We start from the raw sequence: 15,302 nt of genomic DNA, 5'->3' as shown, positions 1-15,302 counted from the left end.
AAGTGGGGAGGTGGGGAGGTGAGGAAGGTGGGAAGTGGGGAGGTGGGGAAGTGAGGAGGTGGGGAGTTGAGGAGATGGGGAGGTGAGGAAGTGGGGAGGTGAGTAAGTGGGGAGGTGTGGAAGTGGGGAGGAGGGGAGGTGACGAAGTGGGGAGGTGAGGAAATGGGGAGGTGGGGATGTGGGGAGGAGGGGAGTTGAGGAAGTGGGGAGTTGAGGAAGTGGGGAGGTGGGGAAGGTGGGAAGTGGGGAGGTGAGGAAGTGAGGAGGTCCGGAGGTGGGGAGGTGAGGAGGTGAGGAAGGTGGGAAGTGGGGAGGTGGGGAAGTGGGGAGGAGGGGAGTTGGGGAGGAGGGGAGGTGGGGAAGTGGGGAGGTGGGGAAGTGGGGAGGTGGGGAGGTGGCGAGGTGAAGAGGTGGGGAGGTGGGGAGGTGAGGAAGTGGGGAGGTGAGGAGGTGGGGAGGTGGGGAGGTGAGGAGGTGGGCAGGTGGGGAGGTGAGGAGGTGGGGAGGTGAGGAGGTGGGGAGGTGAGGAGGTGGGGAGGTGAGGAAGTGGGGAGGTGGGGAAGTGGGGAGAGGAGGGGAGGTGGGGAAGTGGGGAGGAGGGGAGGTGGGGAAGTGGGGAGGTGGGGAAGTGGGGAGGAGGGGAGGTGGGGAGGTGAGGAAGTGGGGAGGTGGGGAAGTGGGGAGGAGGGGAGGTGAGGAAGTGGGGAGGTGGGGAAGTGGGGAGGAGGGGAGGTGGGGAGGTGAGGAAGTGGGGAGGTGAGGAAGTGGGGAGGTGGGGAAGTGGGGAGGTGGGGAAGTGGGGAGGAGGGGAGGTGAGGAAGTGGGGAGGTGAGGAAGTGGGGAGGTGGGGAGGTGGGGAGGAGGGGAGGTGAGGAAGTGGGGAGGTAAGGAAGTGGGTAGGTGGGGAAGGTGGGAAGTGGGGAGGTGGGGAGGTTGGAAGTGGGGAGGTGAGGAAGTGGGGAGGTGGGGAGGTGGGGAGGTGGGGAGGTGAGGAGGTGGGGAGGTGGGGAAGTGGGGAGGAGGGGAGGTGGGGAGGTGAGGAAGTGGGGAGGAGGGGAGGTGAGGAAGTGGGGAGGTGGGGAAGTGGGGAGGTGGGGAAGTGCGGAGGTGGGGAAGTGGGGAGGAGGGGAGGTGAGGAAGTGGGGAGGTGAGGAAGTGGGGAGGTGGGGAAGTGGGGAGGTGGGGAGGTGGGGAGGTGGGGAAGTGGGGAGGTGTGGAAGTGGGGAGGAGGGGAGGTGGGGAGGTGAGGAAGTGGGGAGTTGGGGAAGTGGGGAGGAGGGGAGGTGAGGAAGTGGGGAGGTGAGGAAGTGGGGAGGTGGGGAAGGTGGGAAGTGGGGAAGTGGGGAGGTGGGGAGGTGGGGAGGTGAGGAAGTGGGGAGGTGAGGAAGTGGGGAGGTGGGGAAGTGGGGAGGTGGGGAAGTGGGGAGAAGGGGAGGTGAGGAAGTGGGGAGGTGAGGAAGTGGGGAGGTGGGGAAGTGGGGAGGAGGGGAGGTGAGGAAGTGGGGAGTTGAGGAAGTGGGGAGGTGGGGAAGGTGGGAAGTGGGGAGGTGAGGAAGTGAGGAGGTCGGGAGGTGGGGAGGTGAGGAAGGTGGGAAGTGGGGAGGTGGGGAAGTGGGGAGGAGGGGAGTTGGGGAGGAGGGGAGGTGGGGAAGTGGGGAGGTGGGGAGGTGGGGAGGTGGGGAGGTGGGGAGGTGAAGAGTTGGGGAGGTGGGGAGGTGAGGAAGTGGGGAGGTGGGGAAGGTGGGAAGTGGGGAGGTGTGGAGGTGGGGAAGTGGGGAGGAGGGGAGGGGGGATGTGGGGAAGTGGGGAGGTGGGGAGGTGAGGATGTGGGGTGGGGAAGTGGGGAGGAGGGGAAGTGATGAGGTAGGGAGGTGAGGAGGTGGGGAGGTGAGGGTGTGGTGAGGTGAGGGGGTGGGGAGGTGAGGAAGTGGGGAGGTGAGGAAGTGGGGAGGTGGGGATATGAGGAGGTGGGCAGGTGGGGAGGTGAGGAGGTGGGGAGGTGAGGAGGTGGGGAGGTGAAGAAGTGGGGAGGTGAGGAAGTGGGAAGGTGGGGAAGTGGGGAGGAGGGGAGGTGGGGGGAGGGGAGGTGAGGAAGTGGGGAGGTGAGGAAGTGGGGAGGTGGGGAAGTGGGGAGGAGGGGAGGTGGGGAGGTGAGGAAGGTGGGGAAGTGGGGAGGTGGGGAAGTGGGGAGGAGGGGAGTTGAGGAAGTGGGGAGTTGAGGAAGTGGGGAGGTGGGGAAGGTGGGAAGTGGGGAGGTGAGGAAGTGAGGAGGTCCGGAGGTGGGGAGGTGAGGAGGTGAGGAAGGTGGGAAGTGGGGAGGTGGGGAAGTGGGGAGGAGGGGAGTTGGGGAGGAGGGGAGGTGGGGAAGTGGGGAGGTGGGGAAGTGGGGAGGTGGGGAGGTGGCGAGGTGAAGACGTGGGGAGGTGGGGAGGTGAGGAAGTGGGGAGGAGGGGAAGTGAGGAGGTAGGGAGGTGAGGAGGTGGGGAGGTGAGGGGGTGGTGAGGTGAGGGGGTGGGGAGGTGAGGAAGTGGGGAGGTGAGGAAGTGGGGAGGTGGGGATATGAGGAGGTGCGGAGGTGAGGAGGTGGGGAAGTGGGGAGGAGGGGAGGTGGGGAAGTGGGGAGGTGGGGAAGTGGGGAGGAGGGGAGGTGGGGAGGTGAGGAAGTGGGGAGGTGGGGAAGTGGGGAGGAGGGGAGGTGAGGAAGTGGGGAGGTGGGGAGGAGGGGAGGTGGGGAGGTGAGGAAGTGGGGAGGTGAGGAAGTGGGGAGGTGGGGAAGTGGGGAGGTGGGGAGGTGGGGAAGTGGGGAGGAGGGGAGGTGAGGAAGTGGGGAGGTCGGGAGGAAGTGGGGAGGAGGGGAGGTGAGGAAGTGGGGAGGTGAGGAAGTGGGGAGGTGGGGAAGGTGGGAAGTGGGGAGGTGGGGAGGTTGGAAGTGGGGAGGTGAGGAAGTGGGGAGGTCGGGAGGTGGGGAGGTGGGGAGGTGAGGAAGGTGGGGAGGTGGGGAAGTGGGGAGGAGGGGAGGTGGGGAGGTGAGGAAGTGGGGAGGAGGGGAGGTGAGGAAGTGGGGAGGTTCGGAAGTGGGGAGGTGGGGAAGTGCGGAGGTGGGGAAGTGGGGAAGAGGGGAGGTGAGGAAGTGGGGAGGTGAGGAAGTAGGGAGGTGGGGAAGTGGGGAGGTGGGGAGGTGAGGAAGTGGGGAAGTGGGGAGGTGTGGAAGTGGGGAGGAGGGGAGGTGGGGAGGTGAGGAAGTGGGGAGTTGGGGAAGTGGGGAGGAGGGGAGGTGAGGAAGTGGGGAGGTGAGGAAGTGGGGAGGTGGGGAAGGTGGGAAGTGGGGAAGTGGGGAGGTGGGGAGGTGGGGAGGTGAGGAAGTGGGGAGGTGAGGAAGTGGGGAGGTGGGGAAGTGGGGATGTGGGGAAGTGGGGAGAAGGGGAGGTGAGGAAGTGGGGAGGTGAGGAAGTGGAGAGGTGGGGAAGTGGGCAGGAGGGGAGTTGAGGAAGTGGGGAGTTGAGGAAGTGGGGAGGTGGGGAAGGTGGGAAGTGGGGAGGTGAGGAAGTGAGGAGGTCGGGAGGTGGGGAGGTGAGGAAGTGGGGAGGTGGGAAGTGGGGAGGAGGGGAGTTGGGGAGGAGGGGAGGTGGGGAAGTGGGGAGGTGGGGAGGTGGGGAAGTGGGGAGGTGGGGAGGTGGGGAAGTGGGGAGGTGGGGAGGTGGGGAGGTGGGGAGGTGGGGAGGTGGGGAAGTGGGGAGGTGGGGAGGTGAGGAAGTGGGGAGGTGGGGAAGGTGGGAAGTGGGGAGGTGGGGAGGTGGGGAAGTGGGGAGGAGGGTGGGGAGGTGGGGAGGTGGGGAAGTGGGGAGGTGGGGAGGTGAGGAGGTGGGGAGGTGAGGGGGTGGTGAGGTGAGGGGGTGGGGAGGTGAGGAAGTGGGGAGGTGAGGAGGTGGGGAGGTGAGGGGGTGGTGAGGTGAGGGGGTGGGGAGGTGAGGAAGTGGGGAGGTGAGGAAGTGGGGAGGTGGGGATATGAGGAGGTGGGCAGGTGGGGAGGTGAGGAAGTGGGGAGGTGAGGAGGTGGGGAGGTGAAGAGGTGGGGAGGTGAGGAAGTGGGAAGGTGGGGAAGTGGGGTGGTGGGGAGGTGGGGAAGTGGGGAGGAGGGGAGGTGAGGACGTGGGGAGGTCGGGAAGTGGGAAGTGGGGAGGTGGGGAGGTGAGGAAGTGGGGAGTTGGGGAAGTGGGGAGGAGTGGAGGTGGGGAGGTGAGGAGGTGGGAAGTGGGGAGGAGGGGAGGTGAGGAAGTGGGGAGGTGAGGAAGTGGGGAGGTGAGGAAGTGGGGAGGTCGGGAAGTGGGGAGTTGGGGATGTGGGGAGGAGGGGAGGTGAGGATGTGGGGAGGTCGGGAAGTGGGGAGGTGGTGAGGTGAGAAAGTGGGGAGGTGATAAGTGGGGAGGTGGGGAGGTGAGGAAGTGGGGAGGTGGGGAAGTGAGGAAGTGGGGAGGTGGGGAGGTGTGGAGGTGGGGAGGTGAGGGGGTGGGGAGGTGAGGGGTTGGGTAGGTGAGGAGGTGGGGAGGTGAGGGGTTGGGATGGTGAGGGGTTGGGAAGGTGAGGAAGTGGGGAGGTGAGGAGGTGGGGAGGTGGGGAGGTGGGGAAGTGGGGAGTTGGGGAGGGGGGAGGTGGGGAAGTGGGGAGGTGGGGAGGTGAGGATGTGGGGAGGTGGGGATGTGGGGAGGAGGGGAAGTGAGGAGGTGGGGAGGTGAGGAGGTGGTGAGGTGAGGGGGTGGTGAGGTGAGGGGTTGGGGAGGTGAGGAAGTCGGGAGGTGAAGAGGTGGGGAGGTGAGGAAGTGGGGAGGTGAGGTGGTGGGGAGGTGAGGAAGTGGGGAGGTGGGGAAGCGGGGAGGAGGGGAGGTGAGGAAGTGGGGAGGTGAGGAAGTGGGAAGGTGAGGGGTTGGGAAGGTGAGGAAGTGGGGAGGTGAAGAGGTGGGGAGGTGAAGAGGTGGGGAGGTGAGGAAGTGGGGAGGTGGGGAAGGTGGGAAGTGGGGAGGTGTGGAGGTGGGGAAGTGGGGAGGAGGGGAGGTGGGGAGGTGAGGAAGTGGGGAGGTGGGGAGGGGGGAGGTGGGGAAGTGGGGATGTGGGGAGGAGGGGAGGTGAGGAAGTGGGGAGGTGGGGAGGTGAGGAAGTGGGGAGGTGATAAGTGGGGAAGTGGGGAGGTGGGGAAGTGAGGAGGTGGGGAGGTGAGGAGGTGGGGAGGTGAGGAGGTGGGGACGTAGGGAGGTGAGGTGGGGAAGTGGGGAGGTGAGCAGGTGGGGAGGTGAAGAGATGGGGAGGTGAGGAAGTGGGGAGGTGGGGAAGGTGGGAAGTGGGGAGGTGGGGAAGTGGGGAGGAGGGGAGGTGGGGAGGTGAGGAAGTGGTGAGGTGGGGAAGTGGGGAGGAGGGGAGGTGGGGATGTGGGGAGGAGGGGAGGTGGGGATGTGGGGAGGTGAGGAAGTGGGGAGGTGGGGAAGTGGGGAGGAGGGGAAGTGAGGAGGTGGGGAGGTGAGGAGGTGGGGAGGTGAGGGGGTGGGGAGGTGAGGAAGTGGGGAGGTGAGGAGGTGGGGAGGTGAAGAGGTGGGGAGGTGAGGAAGTGGGGAGGTGGGGAGGTGAGGAAGGTGGGAAGTGGGGAGGTGGGGAAGTGAGGAGGTGGGGAGTTGAGGAGGTGGGGAGGTGAGGAAGTGGGGAGGTGAGGAGGTGGGGAGGTAGGGAGGTGGGGAGGTGAGGAAGTGGGGAAGTGGGGAGGTGTGGAAGTGGGGAGGAGGGGAGGTGGGGAGGTGGGGAGGTGAGGAAGTGGGGAGTTGGGGAAGTGGGGAGGCGGGGAGGTGAGGAGGTGGGGAGGTGAAGAAGTGGGGAGGTGGGGAAGGTGGGAAGTGGGGAGGTGGGGAAGTGGGGAGGTTGGAAGTGGGGAGGTGAGGAAGTGAGGAGGTCGGGAGGTGGGGAGGTGAATAAGGTGGGAAGTGGGGAGGTGGGGAAGTGGGGAGGAGGGGAGGTGAGGAAGTGGGGAGGTGGGGAAGTGGGGAGGTGGGGAAGTGGGGAGGAGGGGAGGTGGGGAGGTGAGGAAGTGGGGAGGTGGGGAAGTGGGGAGGAGGGGAGGTGAGGAAGTGGGGAGGTGGGGAAGTGGGGAGGTGGGGAAGTGGGGAGGAAGGGAGGTGGGGAGGTGAGGAAGTGGGGAGGTGAGGAAGTGGGGAGGTGGGGAGGTGGGGAAGTGGGGAGGAGGGGAGGTGAGGAAGTGGGGAGGTGAGGAAGTGGGGAGATGGGGAAGTGGGGAGGAGGGGAGGTGAGGAAGTGGGGAGGTGAGGAAGTGGGTAGGTGGGGAAGGTGGGAAGTGGGGAGGTGGGGAGGTGGGGAAGTGGGGAGGTTGGAAGTGGGGAGGTGAGGGAAGTGGGGAGGTGGGGAAGTGGGGAGGTGGGGATGTGAGGAAGGTGGGAAGTGGGGAGGTGGGGAAGTGGGGAGGAGGGGAGGTGGGGAGGTGAGGAAGTGGGGAGGTGGGGAAGTGGGGAGGAGGGGAGGTGAGGAAGTGGGGAGGTGGGGAAGTGGGGAGGTGGGGAAGTGGGGAGGAGGGGATGTGGGGAGGTGGGGAGGTGAGGAAGTGGGGAGGTTAGGATGTGGGGAGGTGGGGAAGTGGGGAGGTGGGGAAGTGGGGAGGAGGGTAGGTGAGGACGTGGGGAGGTGAGGACGTGGGGAGGTGGGGAAGTGGGGAGGTGGGGAGGTGAGGAAGTGGGGAAGTGGGGAGGTGTGGAAGTGGGGAGGAGGGGAGGTGGGGAGGTGAGGAAGTGGGGAGTTGGGGAAGTGGGGAGGAGGGGAGGTGAGGAAGTGGGGAGGTGGGGAAGGTGGGAAGTGGGGAGGTGGGGAGGTGGGGAAGTGGGGAGGTTGGAAGTGGGGAGGTGAGGAAGTGAGGAGGTCGGGAGGTGGGGAGGTGGGGAGGTGAGGAAGGTGGGAAGTGGGGAGGTGGTGAAGTGGGGAGGAGGGGAGTTGGGGAGGAGGGGAGGTGAGGAAGTGGGGAGGTGGGGAAGTGGGGAAGTGGGGAGGAGGGGAGGTTGGGAGGTGAGGAGGTGGGTAAGTGGGGAGGAGGGGAGGTGAGGAAGTGGGGAGGTGGGGAAGTGGGGAGGTGGGGAAGTGGGGAGGAGGGGAGGTGGGGAGGTGAGGAAGTGGGGAGGTGGGGAAGTGGGGAGGTGGGGAAGTGGGGAGTAGGGGAGGTGAGGAAATGGGGAGGTGAAGTGGGGAGGTGGGGAAGTGGGGAGGAGGGGAGTTGAGGAAGTGGTGAGGTGAGGAAGTGGGTAGGTGGGGAAGGTGGGAAGTGGGGAGGTGGGGAAGTGGGGAGGTTGGAAGTGGGGAGGTCGGGAGGTGGGGAGGTGAGGAAGGTGGGAAGTGGGGAGGTGGGGAGGTGGGGAAGTGGGGAGGTGAGGAAGTGGGGAGGTGGGGAAGTGGGGAGGAGGGGAGGTGAGGAAGTGGGGAGGTGGGGAAGTGGGGAGGTGGGGAAGTGGGGAGGAGGGGATGTGGGGAGGTGGGGAGGTGAGGAAGTGGGGAGGTGAGGAAGTGGGGAGGTGGGGAGGTGGGGAAGTGGGGAGGAGGGGAGGTGAGGAAGTGGTGAGGTGAGGAAGTGGGGAGGTGGCAAAGTGGGGAGGAGGGGAGGTGAGGAAGTGGGGAGGTGAGGAAGTGGGGAGGTGAGGAAGTGAGGAGGTGGGGAGCTGGCCAATGTGGCTCATTTGTCCCAGAAGGGCCAGATTTACATTGTATCTTCCACTAGATAAATAGGTAGTAATATAACATAATATACCAGAAGTGTTTTGCAGAGATATAAAGAGTAAGAAAATCTCGACATGGACAGCCTCAAGGTCGGTTGCGAAAGAGCGAGTGATAGGCATACGGTAGCAGTCCCATCCCATAAAAGCCCGGTGCTACAGAAATGCTAACAGAAGCTCCAAAAGCCTCATCCCTGGGAGAGCAGTGATCTTCGCCTGCAAGGTGTATAAATGGGTTACTCCTGGACTTGAAAGACTGGCCCAGGACAGAGGACTCGGGCAAGCCGCTGTCAGCAGCCTGTGCTCAATGGGGGTGATAGGCTCAAGGAGAAGAAAAGGAAAGATTAAAAGAGATGCAAGAGTGGCCATCAAAGCGCAGGAGAGATAGTAGCTGGGGACAAACAAATGCTGGGTAAACTAAATATGTCTTTAGTGTTGATATTCTCTGTAGAAGACACCAAGAGCATACCAGAAGTTCCAGAGTGCCACTTGGAAGAAGTGAATGTAGTTGCTATTACTGAGGAAAAGGTGGCAAGGAAGCTGAAAGGTCTGAAAGAAGGTAAGCTCACTGGACCAGACGGACTGCACTCCAGGGTTCTGAAAGAGGAAGCTGAAGAGATTGTCGAGGCATTAGTTTTGATCTTTCAAGAGTCACTTGGGAGTCCTAGTACAGGAAGGTTAACTCACAAATTGAGTCAGTGATAAGGAAGGAAATGCGATGTTAGCATTCATTCAAGAGGACTAGAATGTAAAAGCAAGGATGTAACACTGAGGCTTAGAAAGAGTTGGTCAGACCCATTTGGAGTATTGCAGGCAGTTAGGACCATATATCTAAGAATAGATATGCTGACATTGGAGAGGATCCAGAAGAGGTTTACAAAATTGATCCCAGGAATGAAAGGACTAATATTATGAGAAGTGTTTGATGGCTCAGGGCCTACTTGCTAGAGGTTAGAAGAATGAAGGGGTTCTACCAAATATTGTAAGGCCTAGTTAGAGTAGATGTGCACAGGACCGAAAGAAGCTACAGAGGGTTGTAAATTTAGTCAGCTCCATCTTGGGTACTTGCCTACAAATTACCCAGGACATCTTCAAGGAGCAGTGTCTCAGAAAGGCAGCGTCCATTATTAAGGACCTCCAGCACCCAGGGCATGCCCTTTTCTCACTGTTACCATCAGGTAGGAGGTACAGAAGCCTGAAGGCACACACTCAGCGATTCAGGAACAGCTTCTTCCCCTCTGCCATCTGATTCCTAAATGGACATTGACTCTGGAACACTACCTCACTTTTTAAATATATATTATTTCTGTTTTTGTACGATTTTTATTCTATTCAATTAATGCACACTGCAGTTGATTCACTTATTTATTATTATATTTTTATTCTATATTATGTATTAGATTGAAGTGCTGCTGCTAGGTGAACAAATTTCATGACATATACTGGTGATAATAAACCCGATTGATGTGGAGGATCAGAATCAGGTTGCTATAGTGCTGATTCCTATAGTGGGAGAGTTTAGGACCAGAGACCACAGCCCCAGAACAGAAGTCCCTTTAGAACGGAGATGAGGAGGAATTTCTTCAGCCAGAGGGTAGTAAATCTGTGGAATTCATTGGCACAGACGGCTATTGAGGTGAACTTATTGGACGATATGATACTGGAACAGAATTAGGCTATTTGACCCATTGAGTCTGTTCCACCATTTGATCATGACTGACCCATTTCCCTCTCAACCCATTCTCCTGCCCTCTCCCCATAACATTTCATGCCCTGATTAATCAAGAATCTATCAACCTCCGCCTTAAATACACTTAATGACCTGGTCTCCACTACCAGCTGTGGCAATGAATTCCACAGATTCACCACCCTCTGGCTAAAGAAATTCTTCCTCATCCCTGTCCTAAAAGGACGTCCCAATATTTTAAGGCTGTGCTAGCTGGTCCTAGCTACCTGGCTTATATTTCCTTTCTTTTGCCTTCCTCCCTTCTTAAAGAGTGGAGTGACATTAGAACATAGAACATAGATTAGTACAGCACAGTACAGGCCCTTCAGCACACAATGTTGTGCCGACCCTCAAACCCTGTCTCCCATATAAGCCCCCACCTTAGATTCCTCCATATACCTGTCTAGTAGTCTCTTAAACTTCACTAGTGTATCTGCCTCCACCACTGACTCAGGCAGTGCATTCCACGCACCAACCACTCTCTGAGTAAAAAACCTTCCTCTAATATCCCCCTTGAACTTCCCACCCCTTACCTTAAAGCTATGTCCTCTTGTATTGAGCAGTGGTGCCCTGGGGAAGAGGCGCTGGCTATCCACTCTATCTAATCCTCTTATTATCTTGTACACCTCTATCATGTCTCCTCTCATCCTCCTTCTCTCCAAAGAGTAAAGCCCTAACTCCCTTAATCTCTGATCATAATGCATACTTTCTGAACCAGGCAGTATCCTGGTAAATCTCCTCTGTACCCTTTCCAATGCTTCCACATCCTTCCTATAGTGAGGTGACCAGAACTGGACACAGTACTCCAAGTGTGGCCTAACCAGAGTTTTATAGAGCTGCATCATTACATCGCGACTCTTACACTCTATCCCTCGACTTATGAAAGCTAACACCCCATAAGCTTTCTTAACTACCCTATCCACCTGTGAGGCAACTTTCAGGGATCTGTGGACATGTACCCTGAGATCCCTCTGCTCCTCCACACCACCAAGTATCCTGCCATTTACTTTGTACTCTGCCTTGGAGTTTGTCCTTCCAAAGTGTACCACCTCACACTTCTCCAGGTTGAACTCCATCTGCCACTTCTCAGCCCACTTCTGCATCCTATCAATGTCTCTCTGCAATCTTTGACAATCCTCTACACTATCTACAACACCACCAACCTTTGTGTCATCTGCAAACTTGCCAACCCATCCTTCTACCCCCACATCCAGGTCGTTAATAAAAATCACGAAAAGTAGAGGTCCCAGAACAGATCCTTGTGGGACACCACTAGTCACAATCCTCCAATCTGAATGTACTCCCTCCACCACCACCCTCTGCCTTCAGCAGGCAAGCCAATTCTGAATCCACCTGGCCAAACTTCCCTGGATCCCATGCCTTCTAACTTTCTGAATAAGCCTATCATGTGGAACCTTGTCAAATGCCTTACTAAAATCCATATAAATCACATCCACTGCACTACCCTCATCTACATGCCTGGTCACCTCCTCAAAGAACTCTATCAGACTTGTTAGACACGATCTTCCCTTCACAGATCCATGCTGACTGTCCCTGATCAGACCATGATTCTCTAAATGCCTATAGATCCTGTCTCTAAGAATCTTTTCCAACAGCTTTCCCACCACAGACGTAAGGCTCACTGGTCTATAATTACCCGGACTATCCCTACTACCTTTTTTGAACAAGGGGACAACATTCGCCTCCCTCCAATCCTCCGGTACCATTCCCGTGGACAACGAGGACATAAAGATCCTGGCTAGAGGCTCAGCAATCTCTTCTCTCGCCTCGTGGAGCAGCCTGGGGAATATTCCGTCAGGCCCCGGGGACTTATCTGTCCTAATGTATTTTAACAACTCCAACACCTCCTCTCCCTTAATATCAGCATGCTCCAGAACATCAACCTCACTCATATTGTCCTCACCATCATCAAGTTCCCTCTCATTAGTGAATACCGAAGAGAAGTATTCATTGAGGAACTCGCTCACTTCCACAGCCTCCAGGCACATCCTCCCACCTTTATCTCTAATCGATCCTACCTTCACTCCTGTCATCCTTTTTTTCTTCACATAATTGAAGAATGCCTTGCATTTAGCAATATTCCATTCCTCCAGGACCATGCCAGAATCAAGTGATACTTAAAAGATCATAACCAGTGCATCTGCTATCTTTTCAGCAACCTCTCTCAGGACTCTGGGACATAGTCTATCTGGTCCAGGTGACTTATACACCTTTAGACCTTTGCGTTTGCCTAGCACATTTTCTCTTGTGATAGCAATGGCACTCACTCCTGCTCCCTGACACTAATGGACCACTGACAAACTGTTAGGGTCTTCCACAGGGAAGACAGATGCAAAGTGCCCATTACATTCATCTGCCATCTCTTTGTCTCTCGTTACTACCTCACCAGGATCATTTCCCAGTGGTCCAAGATCAAGTCCCGCCTCCCTTTTACTCTTTATATAACTGAAAAAAATAATATCCTGCTTTATATTATCGGCTAGTTTTCTCTCATATTTCATCTTTTTTTCCTTTCAATTGTTTTTTTAGTTGCATTTTGATGGATTTTAAAAGCTTCCAACTTCCCACTCACTTTTGCTACCTTGTAAGTACCTTCCTTGGTTTTTATACAGTCCTTAACTTCCCTTGTCTGCCATGATTACCTAGACCTGCCATTTGAGAACTTCTTCAGTGGGACACAACCATCCTGCGTCTTGTGAACTGTTCCCAGAAACTTCAGCCATCTCTGCTCTGCCGACATCCCTGCCAGTAATCTCCTCCTATCCACCTGGGTAAGCTCCTCTCTTATGACTCTGTAATTCCTTTTATTCCATTGTGATATTGATACATGTGAGTTATGCTTCTCCCTTTCAAACTGCAGTATGAATTCAATCATATTATGATCACCACCTCCTAAAGGTTCCTTTACATTAAGCTCCCTATTAAGATCTGGGTTATTACACAACACCCAATCTAAAACAGCCTTTCCCCGAGTAGGCTCAAGCACAAGCTGCTCTAAAAAGCCACCTCCTAGGCATTCAACAAATTCCCTCTCTTGCGATCTGACACCAACCTGATTTTCCCAATCCTCTTGCACATTGAAGTCCCCCATTACAATTGTGTCATTACCTTTATTAAATGCCTTTTCCAGTTCCATTTGCAATAACCCCACATCTTGTATACTATTTGGAGGCCTATATATGATTCCCATAATGTTTTTTTTACCCTTGCAGTTTCTCAACTTCACCCCAGTAGCAGCGCTAGAGATTTTTTCTTGCTGGTGTTATAGTGGGGCTGAATTATTCAGTGATGGTGCTGAGGGATGTGCTGTATGGTAATATGTATTCGCAAGGCCAGGCGCGTGGCGTTCAAAAGTCAGTTTCAAGCATTACGTGCCTACTACAAATGCTTCTGTTGATTCACAAGCAACAGCAATTGATAGATCTAATATAGAAGTGAACTGTAACAGTGTCAACAGCATCAGAGACAACCCGGGCTACACAGAGCATAAACAAACAAACCAACAGAGCATCCGACCCACGTGAATCACGTACCAATCCCGAAATCAGCCTCAAATGCGTGCTTTTCAACTGAAAAACACAACACTAACCCACAATGTCCACTGCTATTTGCATTACATAGACAGTCAATGCAAAATGATACACCATTATTAAAGTCAAATAAGGCAAACAACAGATGCAAGGCTTTACCAGGAGTTGGACAAATCATACTCTGACTATGCAATACCTCAATTAATTTGGCTAATGAATTTAAAACAAAAATCAACAGAATCACTGCTTGGAAGTCTAAGCAAAAATTAAGCAAGCTTAATAGCAGTAAATGTAATATTTTAGGATTTGCAGGAAACATAGGGACTATGGGGTATCCACCACAAAATGATAATAATAATAATCAGCATTTGTTTTGGCCCAAATTTTTTTTTTTTAAAAGCAACTGCACTCACCATTGATATCTTCAGAGAAGCACAGTGCGTCTGTTGTGACTGCTGGCGAAAGTACCAATGATTTTCTGGATGTCAAGTGCTTTGGTCCTCCGGCTGTTTATGGCCAACAGGGCCAAGTTGCTGTTCCGAGCATCGCCGCTGCTATTCCTTAGGTAGCTTTTGATGCGTCTGAGGCAAGAGAAACTCCGTTTGCATGAGGCAGATGTCACAGGTAGAATCAGTGATATGTAGATTAGTTTGTATAAATCTATAAATGCATCGCGGTAGGGTCTCATTGGAGCTAGAAACTCCACTGTGTCATTCACTGTCTGTCCTTGCTTTTGTTTTCTTTCCAGCAGACGCCGAACCTGATGTAGCTCGGCAATCAGGGTCACTTCAGTCACTCCATAGTATTGGGCCACTGGCCAAAGACAATTCTTGTCTAGGAAGGACTTGTGTTTGGGACTCAATGCTGAGACTCCAGTCAGAACACCCCCATTCTCAATTAAGAACTGTCTTTTCATTTCAGTCAGAAGTCTGTCCATAACTGGATAGAAACAGTGGTTGCGAAGGTCATCAGAGGATGTGACAGGTGTGCGTTCATTTTGGGCCCCAACAACAAAATCATGTAGGCGGCGGGGTGGCTGGGCCTGTCTCCTTTCATGTGGTCTGCTCTGTATACCGGCCTTGACGCACAGGTCCCTAGATCTTGTCTGAATTTCACTCCATGATTCCCCTCCCCGTTTTGCTGAGAGTGCATCGATAACAGACTGAGCCAAGTCCACAGCGGATGAAAGCTCCAAACTGGGAGATTGTAGCTGGTCTGACATGAACTTGGTGACTCGGAATAAATCCTCAAACAGAGTGAGAAGTAAAGCAAACTGCTCGTCAATCAGACCATTTACAGCTCTGGCCTCCAGTTTCCTCCATGCATTTGGTTGACCCATAATATCCTGTAGTGTAGCTAGAATGGCAGGGAGTGATTTCCTTATAGCCCACAAAGCTGTATACTGCCATGCCCAGCGTGTATCTGACAATTTCTTCAACTCCATGGGCTGTGCAGTTAATTCCAGTTCTCTCAGTTTCTTCATGAAAAGATCATAGGCAACAGAGTTTGAAAAGAAGTTGTAAAGCAGCTGCACAGTTTCAAAAAACTCACCCGCCCGCTTGTGGTACATTGCTCACAACATCCACTAAAACAAGGTTAAGTCTGTGAGCATGGCAGTGTATATATAATGCCTGCGGGACCTCTTTCCTGAACCTCTCTTGTACCCTGTTATTGCACCCAGACATCACTGCCACCCCGTCATAACGCTGACCTATACACGCGTTCTTATCAATAACACACTGGGCGAGTGTCTGTTCAATGCTTTTAAGAAGCGACTCTGCCTCCAACACTTTTGCTGGAGTAAAGTGCAAGAATTCTTCAAGCACTGTTTCGTTATTCAAATACCGCACAACCACTGATATTTGCTCCTTTTTACTCAAGTCTGTACTTTCATCCACCATGTTGGCAAAATATCCAGCTTCCTTGATTTCTGCACTTACTTCACGTCTGACCATATCTGCCATAATACCCATAATTTCATTTTGGGTATCATAGAAACATAGAAACGTAGAAAATAGGTGCAGGAGTACGCCATTCGGCCCTTCGAGCCTGCACCGCCATTTATTATGATCATAGCTGATCATCCAACTTAGAACCCCGCCCCAGCCTTCCCTCCATACCCCCTGATCCCCGTAGCCACAAGGGCTATATCTAACTCCCTCTGAAATATAGCCAATGAACTGGCCTCAACTGTTTCCTGTGGCAGAGAATTCCACAGATTCACCACTCTCTATGTGAGGAAGTTTTTCCTAATCTCAGTCCTAAAAGGCTTCCCCC

This window comes from Mobula hypostoma, chromosome 13 (genome assembly GCF_963921235.1).
Source record: "Mobula hypostoma chromosome 13, sMobHyp1.1, whole genome shotgun sequence".
Taxonomy (NCBI): Eukaryota; Metazoa; Chordata; class Chondrichthyes; order Myliobatiformes; family Myliobatidae; genus Mobula; species Mobula hypostoma.
Note: the sequence above shows the minus strand (reverse complement) of the source record.